Consider the following 18,833-nt stretch of genomic DNA (forward strand, 5'->3'; position numbering starts at 1 on the left):
ATCCATTCTGGTACGGTCACTGTCAGACTGTACGTCTGAGGTCTGGATCGCAACGTGAAAAAAAAAATCCTTGAAAAAATATCTGGAGCTTCATATTTATCAAAGTATTAAAATATCAGGTTATGTTTCTTCAACATTTCGTGCAACGCATGTCGTATTTATCTAACAATGAAACAACAGTCAACACGAGGGCTCTACACGGAGTCTGGGGTGTTTTCCCCTTTTATATTTTTGCCACTTTAAATCGAACGCGTTATACTCCCCAAAGTGCACAGTACTTAATAAAAATGTACAATTCAACGCTGGTATAAACAGAGGTGTGCTGTTTTTGCCTTTGTAAGCATTTGTTTCAAAAATAAGTTCACAATATGATAAAAACACAGAAAGCACAAACTTAATAATGTAACACAACGGGGGTTCAGGCGGGCGCCCTTGCCGCATTAGGTTGGCCCCCCCACCGTCGGGGGCTCGAACCTGGGACTCCCACGTTACTCAACAGGGACCCAGCCCGGTGAGCTAAAGAGATATCTCTCCACTGCCTAGGGGCTGTGGTCCTGCTATTACTGGGAAGGGCAGTGACGTCACCAGCTCTGGTAAGCCAGCTCTTACACAGTACCTGTCGGCCATATGCGTTACAATAATATAAGGAAACACAATCAATACCAAATCACAAAGCCAATTAAGTACCTATCCTTTGAAACCAGAGAACACCTTTATATCTACAATAAAAACAGAGTAGTCCCTGATTTGAAGATCAGATCTTGGCCAAAACAAGACAATCAGACATGAACTGAATTCGGAACAAGAGCCTCTACTTTGTCGTTTACTGAGCTTTTGATCGACGTCTGAGTAAAAAAGATTCGCTATTTTAACTCTTTCATTGAAGTAAAAGAGTTTATTTACTCTGTAAAGTACACAAAAAGCCCCTTCCTTCGAGCCAGAGTCAAACCAGAGACCTAAGGATGCCCTGCTATTACCACTACAATCCTTCACTCTACCATCTGAGCTATCGAAGGGAGGTCTAGAGTTTCTCTCCGGCACATACTGCCGAATGTAGTGAAATGTTCCGGGTGATTTAAATCCTAGTTCAACATCAAGTTTCCAACTCGTTTCCTTAGTCTTGTTTACCTTGAATTTAAGTCACCAACCAGGATCCTACTGTATAAACGTCCGGAGATATTACAAAATGTTTGATGGGGCATCAATCATTCCAGGCTGAAATGGACTTTTTTTTCTCGAGGGATCATATTAAACATTTCATTTGGATCGAGAAGAGGATCACCTTGAGACACAAAACAAACAGTTTCTTTCTGTCTTTATTAGAATCTGTATCACAGCTAATGCATGTAAATGCACAAGTAATAGATTTATTTCGTGCTGAATAGAGAAGAGAGAAAACACAACGTTTCTGAAGAAGGCTTCACAGCTGAAACATTATCTTTTCTCTCGTCTCTTTTCAGCATGGAATAAACCTATTACTTGTTCCTTTGCAGACTACGTGTGCTGACGTAGCTACCTACCTGAACTAATGCATGTAAAGCCTTCGGGATGCGATAGTGAGAGTTCAGTTCTCCCGGGGAGTGAAGAGAACTGAAATTTAGTGAATTCATATTTAAATAGAATGTAAATCTTCAAAGTGTTCTGTCACTGCAAAATTGGTAACCGAGGCTACCAGAAGCAGGGATTGGTTAATGTATCCTAGAGCTAGAAAATTATATTTCAAGTTGATAAATGTATGTAAGTAACAGATTAAATGCATTTTTCCAGTGTTTATAAATCACAAGTATGGTAACCACGGCAACAGCTGGCACGTCACTGTATGTGTCTAGGTGTCTCGCATTCGTCACAGAGAGCGCATGTGACGTCACGGGCAGCAACTAATATTACTTCTAGTGTATTCATTTTAACATTAGTGAGAGTACAACTGGTAGATTTAATGGTAGTGTTCATGTGAGTATTTATTTTATCAGTATATTGATTATTAGTAGCCAATGGTCCGATGGTCGTGACTACAATAGTGACCAGTTGACCAGTCTGTAGCTCTGAGCAGTGTTACTCAGATCACACAGAAGACCTGTCTGTGTGTGATTCCACACCAGCCCTGGGATTCAGCTGCTCTCACAAGTGTCTCACAGTCTTATAAATTTACAATTTAGATTAAGTCTGGTAACAGTTATACAGTTCATTTAAATCATCAGACCACCAATGGAACTGAGAGCTGGGTGGAAATAAAACCAGGATACACATTTTAACCTCCAGGATCAGGAGTCTGATCCTCCTGGCTCCTATACTCTGATGATTCGTTTAAAACATTTAAAAACGCTTATTTCAGGGACTCGTGCCCGTCCTCTACTGCTCCACACGGGTAAGCTTTGAAACGCATTAATCTGCGATGTAAACTTTTTTTTTCTGTTTAATGAATTTTATTCCTAGGTTCGTCGCTCACCTTCTCCAATTGTTATGATTCGCTTCTCTTCACAGTCCGGTGTGTTTTTTTTTTTGAGATGTTATATTTGTATGAAAAGCCCCCCGGTTTCCGGACAGGAGTCTCCTCCAGCGAGACGCGCTCTGCTGTGTCAGAAAGAGCGCTGTGACGTCACAGACACCAGCCAGAGTGCCTGGATCAGAGAGCCGGACCGCAGGAGGAGCGCGGTGCGCACTGAGGAGAGTTATTGATCACTTATCTATCGACAACCAATTAATTCAACTGAAGAATCGTACAATAATTGATTAACTTCACTGATTGGTGAGTACTGATTCTTTTCTTGACCCTGTTTAAATATCTAGAAAACAGTCAATAAATAGTGTGTTTAGTGTTAATAATGTTCAAACCGAAATTAAACAATGATTATTCATATTATTATTTAGGTTAATGTATCCTAGAGCTAGAAAATTATATTTCAAGTTGATAAATGTATGTAAGTAACAGATTAAATGCATTTTTCCAGTGTTTATAAATCACAAGTATGGTAACCACGGCAACAGCTGGCACGTCACTGTATGTGTCTAGGTGTCTCGCATTCGTCACAGAGAGCGCATGTGACGTCACGGGCAGCAACTAATATTACTTCTAGTGTATTCATTTTAACATTAGTGAGAGTACAACTGGTAGATTTAATGGTAGTGTTCATGTGAGTATTAATAACAAAGCGCTACTGACAGTTTCAGTTTTAATGTTCATATTAATGTTAATATTAATTATAATTATAGTGTTACTGTTAAAGTATTAAGAGTAGTAGTGTTAGTTTTAGTGATAGCATTAGTTATTAATTATAAATAGTTTGTGTCAGTGTTAGTGATAATGATAGTATAAGCCTTAGTGGCCAGCTGTCATATCACCCTGCAACTCACAACTGGCAACTTACTGAAGTTAAGCAGGTGTGAGGCTGGTCAGTACCTGGAGGGAGACCTCCTGTGGTCCCATCATCCAGGTGGGGTTCCACATTGGTGGTGGTGGAGGGGAGTCCCCATTACCTGTAAAGTGCTTTGAGTGGAGTGTCCAGAACAGTACTATATAAGTGTAAGCAATTAATTAGTTAGTGTTAGTTATCATGTATCTGTAGATTTATATGTATTTGTAAGTTTTGGCAAATTTAAAAATTTAGATGGGTTACAGCAAATTAAATTGTATGTTTGTATAGAATGTATGGAATAGTTGTAGATAAGTGTGTGTGGGTGTGTGTCTGTAAGTGTGTGTGTGGTCTCTGTAAGTGTGTGTCTGTGAGTATGCATAGTGTCTATTTGTTTCTGTGAATGCATGCCTGTGGACGAGTGTGTATGGTGTCTGTCTGTGAGTTTCTGGTGTCTGTCAGTGTGAAGTTGTATATTTGTAAGTTTATGTGTGGGTATATCTGTCAGTGTGTGTAGTGTCTACAGTATGTGAGTATTAATGATGATAGTGTTACTGATAGTTTTAGTATTCATGTTAATATTAGTGATAATTATGCTGTTAGTGTCAGAATATTAAGACTCATCGTCATGTTTGATTTTCATAACAGTATTACTGTAGGTATAAGTATTATTAGTCTAGTAGTAGTTTGTGTCAGTAACAATGATAGTGATAATGATGACCAAGTTAGTAACAATGATAGTGTATGTTATGGTGATAGTATTACTGTTGCTGTATTAGCAGTATCTGCATTAGTGTTATAGTGCTGATGTACAGAGCTGCTTGCGAAAAGAAACACTTTCTAGAGTCCAGACCAACATCCAGAGAGCTGTGAGTCTTCTGTTTTTATCACTATTAGTAGTAACGACAGCAGAAATTCCCACGTGAATCATTATTAACAAAAAACAGCCATCAGAAAATATCGCATTTGCAATGATGTCACTCCTCTTCTTCATGAATTTACTTCAATGACAGGACATTTCTGTGTCTGAGTGCCTGCTGCCAATAGTGTGACAAGCCATTTCTCTCCAATATTTTCCGGTGTGGAAATTTATCACTTATAAAACATTGCTCTCATTATGAATACCTGCAAAGTCACAGTGAAATTGCTATGGTGAATGAACTTTTTATTGGTGGAAAACGTTCAAAAGACTTAATGGCTCCAGGGGAGGCTTGAACATACAACCTCAGTATAACTCCACTGTACACAGCTGTGCAAGTACCACACACTGATCGGTTGCACTACTTGACCTGTGTAAGTTAGGCTCCTAAACGGATTGTAAAACTGGCACAAACGCAGGGTGAAACACGGGGTTTCGGATGTGGATACATCTCCACATGGGGGAAAGGGATAGTAAAATATCAAGTAAAATACAAGAGAAGAAACTGAAATAATTGTGTTCACTGAAAAGTAGGAAGAGGAGGTTGGACAAGCAAAATAGCTTTGTGGACAATGTGAAGCAATAATGTTTTGTGTCAAACGCACACATATTTCTCTTCATGTGCCTTAAGCTGTGCAATTTGTATGGTCATTGAATGAGATTGATTTCTTCACAAGCCCAGTCAATTGCCAGTGGAGAGATAGCCGACGCACGCCTTCATGAAGACTCTCGTTAAGATGATCACACCTTTCATTTTCAAGTCGCTTCCTTTGCATACAATAGGAGCACTGACACTAAGAGAAAGGATGAGAAATGGCTTTTATCAAGCGATTGCAGCATTTGTTTGCCTGAGGATCCTTGTGTGCTGAACTGGCTCCTGGAGAAGTGCAAAGCGGTAAGACAGAAGGTTTGTGTCATTTAAGACTGTAACAGAACAGAACTTCTGGTAATTACAATACTTTTATGAGAGTAAATATTTCTGTTGCATCACGGTTCTGATAATGGTGAAAACAGGAGCACTTTCTCTACATTTTTGACTGAAGTATATAAAAGGTAAGAAATACTATCACTATGCAATCTAATGCAATTGAGCCCCTACAAATGTAGTAGTCTAATGAAATAATATACAGAATTAGGTGACAATATCAGAAGATGAACACAGCATTCAAATGCACAAGATTCATTTTCAGCAACAAAAATGCACTCAAAAATATTTTACAAGAAAGAAACCCTACATTCACCTAAAACAACATTTACCCTCTATGTTAGCAGAGAACAGTAGGACAGAAGGTTAGTGTCACTGGACACTGCGTCACAGAGGCCGATCTCTTCCCCCTCATTATGCCAGCTTACCCGCTCATTATGAACTGTCCTCCAGCGATAGTTTGCTGCCATCACCGACTCAGACATGATGTTCATGTACATATTATACCTTAATTGTACCTGGCACTGCATTACAATAATATGATCAAAACAACTGATGAACAAACAATAATCAAATATTTATTTCCTTCTTTTAGTAGATAAAGACTTTGTCCAAAAAAAGAAGCATTTATTTCTTTCATCTCCTACCAGGCTTTACAAGTCACCCAGTTTTCTCTGAGCCAATGTGAGGTATGTGGCAGTTGAGGCTAACAGAGCCAAGCGCTCTAAAAAGCTGCCTTAAAGCACCAGTCTCTTTGGGGACGTGAGCTGGAATCCCACTGCTGCCAAATATCTCCAACTATCTCTGTGTTAAGAAGCACTTGTTTTTTTTGTTATTTCCCTGCAGTTAAAACCAATTTCAGACCAATACATTTAAACAACCACGCTGTTCTTACGGCATGGCATTATCTGGCAAAAAAATAACATGACACCTCCTTTAAAACACACATGTTCTGCGGAGGGAACAGGAGAACTCGTGCCATTCAACCTTATAGTGTGATGTCATTTTCTCATGCTCGATTTTAGATGCTTTTCATGAAATCTATGATCCTTGTGAGTGCGCTCACCCTCCATAAAGGTAGCACAGATATAATGTGCCACGTTTTCAAAGAATCGCGTTAAATACAGGTCAGGAGAAGGCGACAAAATGTCCGCTAGGCAGTTCAGCGATGTCAACGGTGTTCTCTGTTGTTTAGGTGTAGAGTGCCATTACAACCAGGAACCACACAGTTTCAGGCGTCAAATAGACTTCCCCAAAACCCTAATCCTCTCCTTGCTCTGATGATGGCATTCAGACATTTCCTGCAACAAAAACAGGATACAGTCTTCAACAACACAAGTGAAAAGCTTGTTCCCTACCCCTGCAATCCTTCTCAAAGAAGGACTAAGTGTGCTCAGTGTTAAATGCATTGTTCATTATTAAAAATAATGATAAACTTTACTTTATATAGCGCCTTTAACGGTGCCTTCTCAAAGCACTTTGCAGAATGACAACAATAAAATAAAAAAACTACACAAGATAAGCAGGATGAGAATACACAGTTAGAGGAAACAGTAGATGGTGGTACTAAATACAGTAGGAGCAGAGGGGTAAAGAATAGTTCATTAAAGGCTCTTCTAAAGAAGAGGGTGTTAAGTCTGGATTTGAAGGAATTTAGAGAAGGTGACTCTCTGATATCCTTGGGGATAGAGATCCAGAGCTTGGGGGAATAACCGGAGAAGGCCCTGTTACCCATAGAGTGTAGACAGGCTTGGGGGACAGATAGGAGACCAGAGTTAGAAGAGCCAAGGTTGCGAGGTGGGGAGTAGAGCAATAATAGCTCAGACAGGTACTGAGGTGTCAAGCCATGGAGAGCCTTATAGGTGAGCATGAAGATTAAGAAGCCGGCATGAAACTTGACAGGAAGTCAGTTCAAGGACTCCAGGATAGGAGTATTGTGATCACTGACCAGGTCCAGTGCTCATTTCTCCCTTGTGGCTGCTGGTTCATTTTTGACTGTCAACTCTGAAGAAGTCCTCTATTTGACTTGATCAATACCAATCCCTAGAGGATTTCGAAAGGCTGAATCAAAGTGACATGCAACTCTGGTGGGACTCGAACCCACAACCTTTGAATGACTTAAATATCTCAACACTTAGAAGTCCAACACGCTCTCCGTTGCGCCACAGAGCCAACAGATATGCTAAATTATAAAACACCTGCAGAAAGCTGTAACACATGTGTATCCTTTCATTCTTAAATTGAGCTCTATAAATATCAGCAGTGAATTGCCTGGTGTCTATGAATAGATTCTGCTGGGATTCACACCCAGGATCTCTTGTTTTGTAGTCAGGTGCATTAACCAGCTAAGCGGTGCCTTGGTGCCATGGTGCCTACCCTGTGAAATGTTATCCACAACTTCAAACACCTGTGAGAAACAGGCAAATTTGCAGTGTTATGCCTGCTGACTCAAAAGGTTAACCTTTTCAAAGATGAAGATCGGGAGAGGATTTCTTTGTCAATTCAATCAAACGTTTCAGAAATGCTGAAAGATTGGTGTAATTCATGCGCAGCGCTGGCTCTTGTTTGCTTACAAATAGAATTAATTTCTTACTCCAATCTACTCAACTACAATTTTTGCAAATCATTTTGTTTAATTGCTTCCTACTGTATACTGTGCTGATTCCTGCACTGTTCAATTTCCCGGTTGATTTTCATTTCTTGTTTTGCAAGACAAGGAGACCGGCTGTTCAAAACGTTACCTCACACTGGAGCCGCTCTTTTCTTTCCAAAGGCTCAGAGAGAGATACTACGACAGGTAACACCCCGTGAGAAACATCATGAGCACCTGTAAAACCTTTCTACCTGCCCGCTCTCCACATCTAGGTGTGTGAGGAGGGTTTTAAAGGGACATTTTGAAGTGTAGAAACATTTTATTATTTTCTGTGCAGTTTTTTCCCCTTCAACAACATCAGAGGTAGTTTATAATACAAGAGTAAAAGCACACTGCACATCTGCAGAAGATCACATCTGAGTTTAGTTAGAGCAATATCAGAGATTGGAAGGTAGGCAGTTTCAGATCACTTTTTTATTCTAGTTTCAAGCAACCCTGAATACGTTTTCAAGAAAAATTTAAGAATCCCAGCCAAATTCAGTATGACTGCTGCACTGATCTACAGTATACAATTAGAATACTGTTTGTGCGTTATATAAGAAACAGAGCCCAGAGCATTTCTAAAACAGGAATTACACGTTTCGGAATGCGCCCTCCTTTATAAATAAATTAAAAGGTCTGAAGCCTGCTCCAAAGAAGAACTATATTGAGAGCTGCCAAAGAAGTCGAGATTTCACCAAGTGACAGGAAGCATCTCAGAAAACGAAGGTACAGTTGTTTCCACGCATCGGACAAGAAGAGCTGAAGCCACGCGGCATTCTCCGAGCAAGTAATGTGAGGAAGGAAGGCAGTGGTGAAGGCAGAGTCGTCGAGCGGTCTAGGGTGCTGGATTTATGCCTCAGACCTGGGTTCGAGCCAAAGCAGTGAGGCATGAACTAGGGTGGGAGTGGCGAGGGCACAAGCCCTACAACCCGAATCTGTTACAATAACAAGAGGACAGACAATGAAATATGGGTTATTTCGAAGTCGCAAATATGAGATATAAAGTCGGAATTCTAAGGAAACGAATTGGAAACATGATGTCGAACTGGGATTTAAATCACCCGGAACATTTCACTACATTGGGCAGTATGTGCCAGAGAGCAGCTCTTACAGATGCAGCCATTCAAAATGCGCGGGCGATACCGCATTATTTTGCGGTACGCTGTACGCAGTCTACCGCAAGCTACCGGTAAATACCGCAAGTTACCGTAAATTCTCCTATAATACGACAAGCAAAATAATAGTATCCGGAATTTCCGCAAGGTGGAGCTAATAAAGCTCAACCTCTCATGTTTGAGCTGTGGCCATCAAAGTCTTTAACGAAGATATTACTAATAGTATTAATAATGAATGACCTTGGACAAGCTGTAAGTGTAAACTCAAAGTATTGCCCTGGTCAACATTCTTTTTTTCATTGACCGTCTTTGTAAAAGTAACACCACAGCATTTCACAATCACGCATTTGTTTCCAATCATGCAACGTACAGTAATTTTTGAGAATCGATTCACCATGCCTTTCACATGCTCATAAAAGAGATTGATTTAGGAACATAAAAATATTACCGTATGAAAACTGTACTGTATACAGTATGTATATGTATATTTAATGTCTTAACTGTGCCCGTTTAAGTATTGAATATTCATATCTAATTTTACCACTGAAGGGAAATCTTAGTAGCTGAGCATAAAAAGAATAGGAGCATACTGCAACGCGTGTGAAGGCCATAAACGATATTAATTTAGGAACATAAACATACAGTATATGGCTGGTCTCGGTACTTTAAAGAAAACATACACGAAACATGGTTTCATTATGACCAGAATCGGTCTTGAGATATTTTTAACTTGATTTACAGTATTTGAGAGGTATGTCTTAACACCGATACTACAGTGCTTAAGTACTGCTCACGTATATGTTTCTAGATTTATATTATGCATTTCATATGGTCAAATTACTTTTGAGCAACTAATAAGAAGCGGTATTGAAATGGTATGCGTTTTAGTTTCGTTTTGTGCTGGGACTCTGCTTTTAACAATGTTGCCGTGGATTGATTAGAGATATCAAGTACATACAAGTCATTTTTTAAATGTTGTAGTTCGTCTTGTAAAAATGTTACGAGTACATCATCTATCAACAATTTCACAGGTTCTGTTTCCATATTGCGGATTTTGGTTACGTAATATTATTTTCTAGATTTCACGTTGTGAATATATGATTTGGGCAAACAGAGCCGCAAAGAAGTACATTATGGGTTGTTGTTGTTTTTTTTTGCAGTTTTATCTAGAACAAGCGATGCTTAAACCTTTGTCTGATTCTTGTGAAACTATCCACACGACAGTTACAGTACCTAGGAGTTGACTTCAGTGATGTCACTGATGGGATGTTTCTAAAAATCCATCCTCTGTAAAATGTCTTCTCTAGTTGTCTTGCATATGTATTCGCTAATGAAGCTGTGTGTTCTGAGCCTGGATCTCTACATTTCTGTAGAGGGCTAGAGGGCTAAAGACAGCTTGTGTTTAAATTGAGTGTAAGGCAATTTATGCTTCTAAAGTCATGGTCAGCATTTATTATTGTACTGTGCTGTAAACTTGTTCTGTGCCTAGTCACATTATTTTATAGCGTTTTTATAGCGTTATCAAATCCGGTGGAGTTTCCTGACTCCCATGTCACATGGTCTGTGATTGAAACCTGTGAAACCGGTTTAATTCGTCACAGCCAGCACTCTGGCAGAGAGGGGGTTGTACTCGTAAAGTAGAAGCAGGCGAGATTTCCAGCGAAAGACACCTCCCCCCCCCCCCCACCCTCATACTATTCAAATTGTATTACAGCATTGTAATTACACATTGTAATTGTATTACACATTGTACACATGCTTAAAAGAGAAGAGAGAAAACGCAAGCCTTCTTCAGGTGTGAGGGTCTTCTGCTCAGAATGAAACGCTAAAATGTAATGTAGGCTCTGAATGGGTTCAATTATGATTTGGGCTTGATTAAGGTCGCTGCCTTTCATCTAAAACCCTACTTGAATCCTTCTAAACTAAAAATCAGTGTTAGTGAGTTCTAAATAAAGAGGTATCCAGGTAACAGTGAAACGGGCGGACAGTCTGGGGAGATCACCCGTTTTCCATGTAAATAGTTCCCTGGTTCCGCACCCCTTGGTGTTTCTCTCGCTCTCTCTCGGGTCACCTGATCATTAGCTCGAAAGATTTCAGTGCTTTGTGTATATTCTAATGGTAGTGGGGGCAGGGTGTGTGGGAACAGGTTTGGTTGAAATTGCATTGGAGATCTATGTTCTTCACACCTGAAACATTTTCTCTGAAAGCATTTTCTTCGCAGTTTAACCGATCTTGTTACAGTTTACTATTATTAACCATATTAATTTTAAGTGCTTAATGCCATTTTTTGACCAGGCACGAATATTCTTAAGTCCATATCTTCGCAAGGGAATCAGTGCGAATTGCAATACTAATTAAATGACAGCAGGCACTTTCCACCCCCTCTGCCAGCAGGAACATTCCTATTCTTAGCTCAGCAGCTCATTACAAACCGGGTTTTTTTACACAGCGATACAGCTTTGCGTTGTGAATCTGTTTTTCCGTGTTTACAAAGAAAGTGCAATACAGTGATACTACCTGCTATACAGATACATATGTTTAGATATTTAGACCCTTAAATTAATATCATTATTAATAATAATGATTATAATGATAATAATGATAATCAGCCAGTGAAAGCTCTGTTGTCCTTCACATCAATGCCTGAAACATTTTACCGAACCCAGGATTTTACAGAGAGGGAGGAGGCGCGGAGCTCAGCAGTACAGAACGAACATTCTGCTGCCTGGAGCGCTTATGGCAGCAATCGCGTCTGCATTTATAACTTAGTTTTTGAAATTAATCAAGCAATATGAAGCATCTCTTTTTACTTTTAAGTCCCTTAATTATCATTAAGCACAGCTTTCTCACCACTTAGACTACTTTTTGATACCATCCTTAGTCAAACCAGAAACGTGTTGTTCTGTCTAATGACATTACAATTGGAAAGATTACAGATTTTAATCGTCTTTAATTTTGTTACATTATACATTTTAGAAACGTTTCATCCATACAAACAGCACAAAACTATTTTCGATTGTATTTCTGAATAGTATGTTACACTTAGTTCACTGTTTTAAATACATCTAATTAAGAAAGTTAGGTGTTAGCATAAACTATTAGCAATCAATAATATTAAATTTAGCACTGTAATAAGCTGTTGCACTTTCCCCCGCATCTTGTAAAAATATATTTTCATTGCTCAAATATACATTAAGTCTGACTATCATATAATAAGTTAAATACAAAACTAAAGAAAAAACAGGGTTAAATATAATTCAAAATATTTTGCTAACAATGTTAACTGTTTATGAATAATAAAATGTATTAACTAAGGAGTAGGATGGCACAGTTGTTAGTATGTTTTTTGTTTTGTTTCTTTTTCATAAATACAACAGTAGTACCTGATGTCTCAGTGGCTTTCAAAATTAAATTATGCATGCAAACCTGCGAACTAGAAAGATAACTAAGATATTCATCCATTTATAATGGTGGCGAAGTGGTTAGCATTGCTATCTTGCAGCACTGGGGTCCTAGGTTCAATTCCTGCCATCCTGTTTTGTGGGGTTTACATGTTCTCTCTGGGTTACATGGTTTTTCTCCATATGTGTGATATGACTCCCTCTCGCACTCCAAAACATACTGGTAAGTTCATTGGTTTATGGGAAAACTGGCCCTGGTGTGTGTGTGTTTGTGTCTGTCTGTTCTGTGATGGACTGGCGCTATGTCCAGGGTGTATTCTGCCTTGTGTCCGTTGCTTACTGGGATAGGCTCCAAATCCTCTCTACTGGATAAAGAGATTAGAAATGGATGGAAGTAAAGGCACTGTGTGGATGGAACTATACACAGTGTTAGAAACCCACTATGAAATGGCAGCATCTCACTGAGAATAAAATATTTTATAGTGCTGGCTTAAGGAAACAGCCTTTCCACCTCTCTTGCACATCAGTATCCATACCTAGTTATTTAAACAAATTGCCTCTAATTATAAACATCTTAATATGCTAGCTCTGTGGATCCGCATCAGCTATGTTTGCCCATTCCTTCAATTCATGTGCATCCAACACACAGTTCAATGCCAGCAACTACACATAATCTAAAATACAATCCTTATTTCAGTATCTATGTAAACATATAGTCTGTTAACTTCATCATCTTCATCAAAAGTATGCCTAACCCCATTAGGAAGTGTTCTTGTTATAAGTGTATTCCTCAACTTTCCCCAAATTATCTTCTTCTTACCAACATCTCTAGTCTTTTATCCTGCAATAACTCAGCCAACACTTAAATCTCCAAAAGCTGCTTGTGTTAATTTCTTTAAATCACAAATATCATGTGTAAATACTGGCCATGTAATACTCTGCATTGTGGAATAATAGTTTATTTTAAAGGGAACTAGAGAAACTAAGAACTAGAGAAATCAAGAAAGGCTTTTTTTCTAGAATTAATAAATGCACATCCTGTTCACTGGGGAAATTAAATCCACACTGAGCAATCTTCAATATGTTCAGAATATGACAGCAAGAATCCTATCAGGGATGCATTACACCTGTTTTCAAGACCTTGCACTGGTTACCTATCAGATTTCGAGTCAACTTCAAAATCCTTATCCTCCTTATATACTGTCCTACAACTGTTATTATTGATCACCGAATTATTGTACTTGACATGACTTCATTCAGCCTTTCCTGAACGTCTATGACAGTCAGAGAGAGTGCTGTTTCTGGTGCGATCTTTTGCAGCTGACATTTCACTGTTTTAAATGAACAAGAAATTAGATTGCTCATAAATCAGTTATTCTATATAAACACAGCGTAATTGCCCTCCGAAAATCCTCTTTTTCTTGTTCGTTTTAGAGACCTTGATCGAAACTGATTTTAGATGTCAGAAAGGATTTATTTTCTCTGTATTTCCTACATTGCTTTGTCGAGATTTTAACTTTATATCTAACTTTATATCTAGGCTCAGATTTCAACTATAAATCGTGCAGTAATTAATAGCAGTAAATACTGATGTTTTGCGCCCTCTTACCACAAAAATATATGTTTTGTAGTTGGGATTAACTTTATTTCGTACGCGTAGCTACTCCGATTCGGACACCGAACAGTTAAAGATGGCGGCAAATCAGACACCCAGAGAGGGGGGGGGGGGCGTCTTCTCGCCTCCATAACTAAAATGCCAAATAGGAGTGGCTTAAGCGACATACACAGTCGTGTAACTGACAGTTTGAGGTAGCCTATCGTGTAAATTTCGCTTTGTTGCTGATAGGTTAAGCTTTCGAAACTCTGCCCCAAAGTCATGTGACTGATTTTTCGTCCTGTTTCGTTGGTTAAACGCAATGATCACAAGCACCACCATGGTAACTGGGATGTGTAGTTTTTAATTCCGTTTGAATTATAACTGTACGTACTGTCTTCATATTTGGCCAGGGCTTTAAAGAGAAGGCGCGCCAAAAAATGTCGGTGCCATCGTCTCCGCTTTAAAGGTACCCCCGTGCTGGAAGAATTTGACCTCGGAACGTTTGCCCAGCGTAGTTATAGTGGACATAAAAACAAGAGTTCGCTGGCATTATATCCTAGAAGACACAGACCGGCGCCAGACCGGTAAATGCCTGATGAACTAGGGATTGGACAGTTTCCAAGTGCTTGTACAATCGATGGAAATGTTCAAATAAATGTGCAAAAGAAATAAACAAAATAATCATTTATTTCTTTATCATATTGGCTAGCTAATGTCCTCTCTTTGCTAGTTAGTGGCTGTGTTTCTGCATTGGGTAGCAACGGGTGACTGTTCTCAGGCGGAAGATGTAAACAGCTTAATTTTCGTGTTAAATAATTTTTAAAAATTAAAATTCATTCTATACAGCAATCACATATTTGGGTACCGTTTCATAAAACTTTCATGCTTAAAATGTTTAGGGAGAAATGGAAGACTGGTGTGTATTTTTTCTTTAAACTATCAAGACCAGCCATACACAGTACAGTTAATATACATACAGTAACGTTTATGTTCCTAAATTAATATCGTTTATGACCTTCAGATGCGTTATGCTCCTCTTCTTTTTATGCTCAGCTACTAAAATTTCCCTTTAGTGGTAAAATTCCATATAAATATTCAAAACTAAGCTGATTTAAATGTGCACAGTAAAGACATTAAATGATTAAATCTTTTCACTACCAACCAATGCACCACGAGTGCCCCTGTCGGTCATTTTGGCCAGCCAATCACTTACCGCGGTGCCCTGCGGGTTGGTTACTGTACCGCGGGTTTTTTACCACTCATTTTGAATGGCTGCATCTGTAGCATCCCTTTGATAGCTCAGTTGGTAGAGCGGTGGATTGTAGTGGGAACAGCAGGGCATCCTTAGGTCTCTGGTTTGAAGGAAGGTGCTTTTTGTGTACTTTAATCAAAGGGTTAAAGCAGTGAATCCTTTTCACTCAGACGTTGATCAAAAGCTCAATAAACGACGAAGCAGAGGCTCTTGTTCCAAATTCAGCCCACCTCTTATTGTCTTGTTTTGGCCAAGATCTGATCTTTGAATTCAGGGACTTCAGGGACTACTCTCTCTGCTTTGTAATTCATAAGTAGATACAAATGTCAAGTTTGTTGTAGATATAAACAAATCTCTGTTTTCAAAGGATAGGTACTTAATTGGCTTTATGATTTGGTATTGAGTTCGTTATATCGTTATATTTTTAAGTTTGTGCTTTCTGTGTTTTTATCGTATTGTGAACTTATGTTTGAGATAAATGCTTACAAAGGCAAACAAGGCACACATCTGTTTATACCAGCAGTGAATTGTACATTTTTATTAAGTACAAGCTACTGTGCACTTCTGGGAGTATAACAGGTTCGATATAAAGTGGCAAAAATATAAAAGGGGAAAATACCCCAGACTGCGTGTAAAGCCCTTGCTGTGGCTGTTGTTTTATTGTTAGATAGAAATGGTGTACTGTGCACGAAATGTTGCAGAAACACAATCCTTATTTCTTCATTCCCATGAATTAACTCTGTAGTAAAGGAAACACAGGAGCGGGAATCTGCAGCCATTCTTCGATTGTGGTGGATTGCTTGTGTGAAGAGAGTTTCTGCACGTCCCTAAGTCAGTTCCACAGTCATGCTTTGGTTTTTATCTGGCACTTTTTATGTCCAAGGAGCTCAATGTGCTTGACATCTCCCAAAGGGTGATAGACCTTTGGGTTATTTATGAAACTGCTTTATTCCCCATTCTTTCTATACTCGTTGATAAGTAAACAAGAAATCCTGTAAGAGAAAAAAAAATATTTTAGCTAATCGCTGAAACTAGCACCAGCAAATGTTGTGTTAAAAAGAAATGATTTAAAATGATTCGTGATCTAATTTACCAGAACAAATGCTTTTTTTTCTATTGGCATTGTAATGTCTTCTGAATGTGTGCTTAGATACTGTTACTGGTCTCAGCATATGACTATAAAACGTCTTCTTTCTATTATTCTTTATTTATTTGTGAAAAGACGATAAAGTTCTTAACAAATTCCATATATTATATTTTCGCAATCCGTTTAGGCTTTAACAGACAACTGTGTGCTTTCACAGAAAGAGTAACAAGAAGAGACGTTTCCATGTTACTTGCAGACCTTGATAAAGGTGAATGAAAAAGGGATGGGGTTCGGACCCGCGATCTTCGGTTTACGAGACCGACGCTTTGCCACTTGGACACCGTTCCTTCAGAGGGAAGGTGCTAGCCTACTATACTATGTTGAATCAATGCTAGTAATATTGCCTATTTTGCACACACCTAACTATATATTTATTTTGTATTACTCTACGTATTTTAATTTTTCGTCTATTCTGGTTTTGCTTGTCTTGGGTTGGACTGCTATAACACCTCAATTTCCCGTCCATATCAATACAGTTTTATCTATTTCGAGCGCTTTACTGCATTTTTTTTTGATTGATCAACATTTTCCATGGGAGATGTGAAGCCATCGAGCCTGTACTGCGCTTCACATTGAATACGTTGAACATGAGACGTGCTAGATAATTTCTCAACCTTTCGCTTCGTGTCCGGGCTGCTATGCGTGTAAAGGAGGCGAATTGAAAATGAAACATGTAATCGACTTAAAGAAAGTCTTCACAAAGGCGTGCGTCTGCTAGCTCTCCATTATTGACAGTTTAGTGGATTTTTTAAACGAAAATACAAACTGCAAAGTTTCGGACACATGAAGAGAAATCCGTGTGCTGATTGACTCATAAATATCGTTACAAATTACAAATTTGTAGTGTAAACCCGCTGGTGGTGTCTGACCACCTGAGCACTATTTTTTCATGTTCTTCCCTTGTAGTTTCCTTGCTCTTTTACTGTCCCTTTCTCCCACGCGGAGACGGAAATCATTCCGAAACCGTTTCACCCTGTGTTTGTGCAACGCCAGTGTGTGAAGGGAAAGTAAATTATGTAGCTCCAGTAGCGCAATCGGTCAGAGCGCGGTACTTATACAGCAGTGAACGGCAGAGTCATGTCGAGGTTGTGAGTTCGAGCCTCACCTGGAGCAGTGTCTTCAGCTACTGAAATCAAGTGACGAGTTAAGGTGCTCTTCGGTATTTGCAGGTCTAAATTAACATTAAAAAAACAAGAAGGCTCCACTGTCGAAACGTTGTTCAGCATGGAATAAACCTTCACTCGTTCCTTTGCATGCATGCTGACACAGCTACTTACTTACATTACCATCAGCTGTGGACCTCCAACTGATCTTCTTAGACGAGAGGAGCACGATGGAGTATCAAAAACTTGAAAAAGCTCTCGCAGTTAGATTCTGTTTTTTTACGTGTCTGACCACCTGAGCACTATTTTTTCATGTTCTTTCCTTGTAGTTTCCTTGCTCTGTTACTGTCCCTTCCCCCCCCAGGCAGAGACGGAAAACATGCCGAAACCCTGTTTCACCCTGTGTTTGTGCAACGTCAGTCTGCGCAGGTCTTTAGCTACTGAAAGCAACTGTCCAGTTTAGATGCTGCTACGTATAGGTCGTCCTAAACACCTTATCTAGTGGGATTGTAGTCTGTTAGGTATTTGCTGGAGTTCCGGTCTAAATTAACATCAAAGGAACAGGTAAAGGTTTATTCCACGTCACACCCGAAGAAGGGTCCACGTCGTGTTTCCTTCTCTTTTCAGCATGGAATAAACCTATACTTTTTTCTTTGCAGCTGACGCAGCTCCCTAATTAATTTCCCATCAGTTGTGGACCCCCTGCTGATCTGTACACAGATAGATGAGAGATATCCTCTTAGACGAGAGATCTACTGGGACTAAGGGAGCACGATGGGGTACAGAAGACTTGAGAAAGCTCTCGCATTAGATTCTGTGTTTTTGTTGTTCCCCAGATTTGTTTTTAATGTTCTTTTTGTTTTGAATTTGTTCCGTTAAGTAATTTTTTAAAATTTTATTTTCTGTAGTAGTTAGACTACTACAGTGATTAACCTAGGTTCCCGGAAGACTTCTGGCTTTGTGGTTGTTGTGTTTTCGCGTTACAAGTATTTTTTTTCTGTTGATAGGACCCCACGCATTACTGTGGGACTAGTTAACTTAAGTTCTTACATTGTACCTTAAAATTACCACAAAAACTGCTACTCTGTTTTTCTTTTTTTTTAATAAAGGCACAAATTATGTGTTTTTTTTCTTGTGGCTGATTGGCAATGACCCTACAACAGGTCATGGCAACGAACGTGGCTGCTGAGATTTGTCAGCAGCTCTGTACTAAACCTGTTCTCAATTGCAACAAACCTAAAATAACATCTGCTGCCTATTAGATGTTACTGATGTATGAGACTAACTTAAACCACCTCTTCACAGGGTTTAAGTAGCTCAGTAGTGGAACAGGTGATCGCATTTGAACTGTTCTGAATGTAGTGGAAATAATATAGTCACAATAACGAA

General features: G+C 39.1%; 2 non-coding genes and 1 pseudogene across 2 annotated transcripts; 1 reads left to right on the plus strand and 2 right to left on the minus strand.

Moving 5' to 3' along the window:
• Positions 1–18,833, minus strand: part of LOC138242482 (zinc finger protein 271-like) — a 372,248-nt pseudogene that overhangs the window by 72,435 nt on the left and 280,980 nt on the right.
• On the minus strand, positions 7,274–7,366 carry trnar-ucu (transfer RNA arginine (anticodon UCU)). The gene is made up of 2 exons: positions 7,330–7,366; positions 7,274–7,309 (listed from the first exon to the last, which is right to left on the minus strand). It is a non-coding gene; the product is annotated as a tRNA-Arg (tRNA).
• Positions 17,361–17,454, plus strand: trnai-uau (transfer RNA isoleucine (anticodon UAU)). The gene is made up of 2 exons: positions 17,361–17,398; positions 17,419–17,454. It is a non-coding gene; the product is annotated as a tRNA-Ile (tRNA).

The sequence above is a fragment of the Lepisosteus oculatus genome, chromosome 14 (genome assembly GCF_040954835.1).
Source record: "Lepisosteus oculatus isolate fLepOcu1 chromosome 14, fLepOcu1.hap2, whole genome shotgun sequence".
Lineage (NCBI taxonomy): Eukaryota > Metazoa > Chordata > Actinopteri > Semionotiformes > Lepisosteidae > Lepisosteus > Lepisosteus oculatus.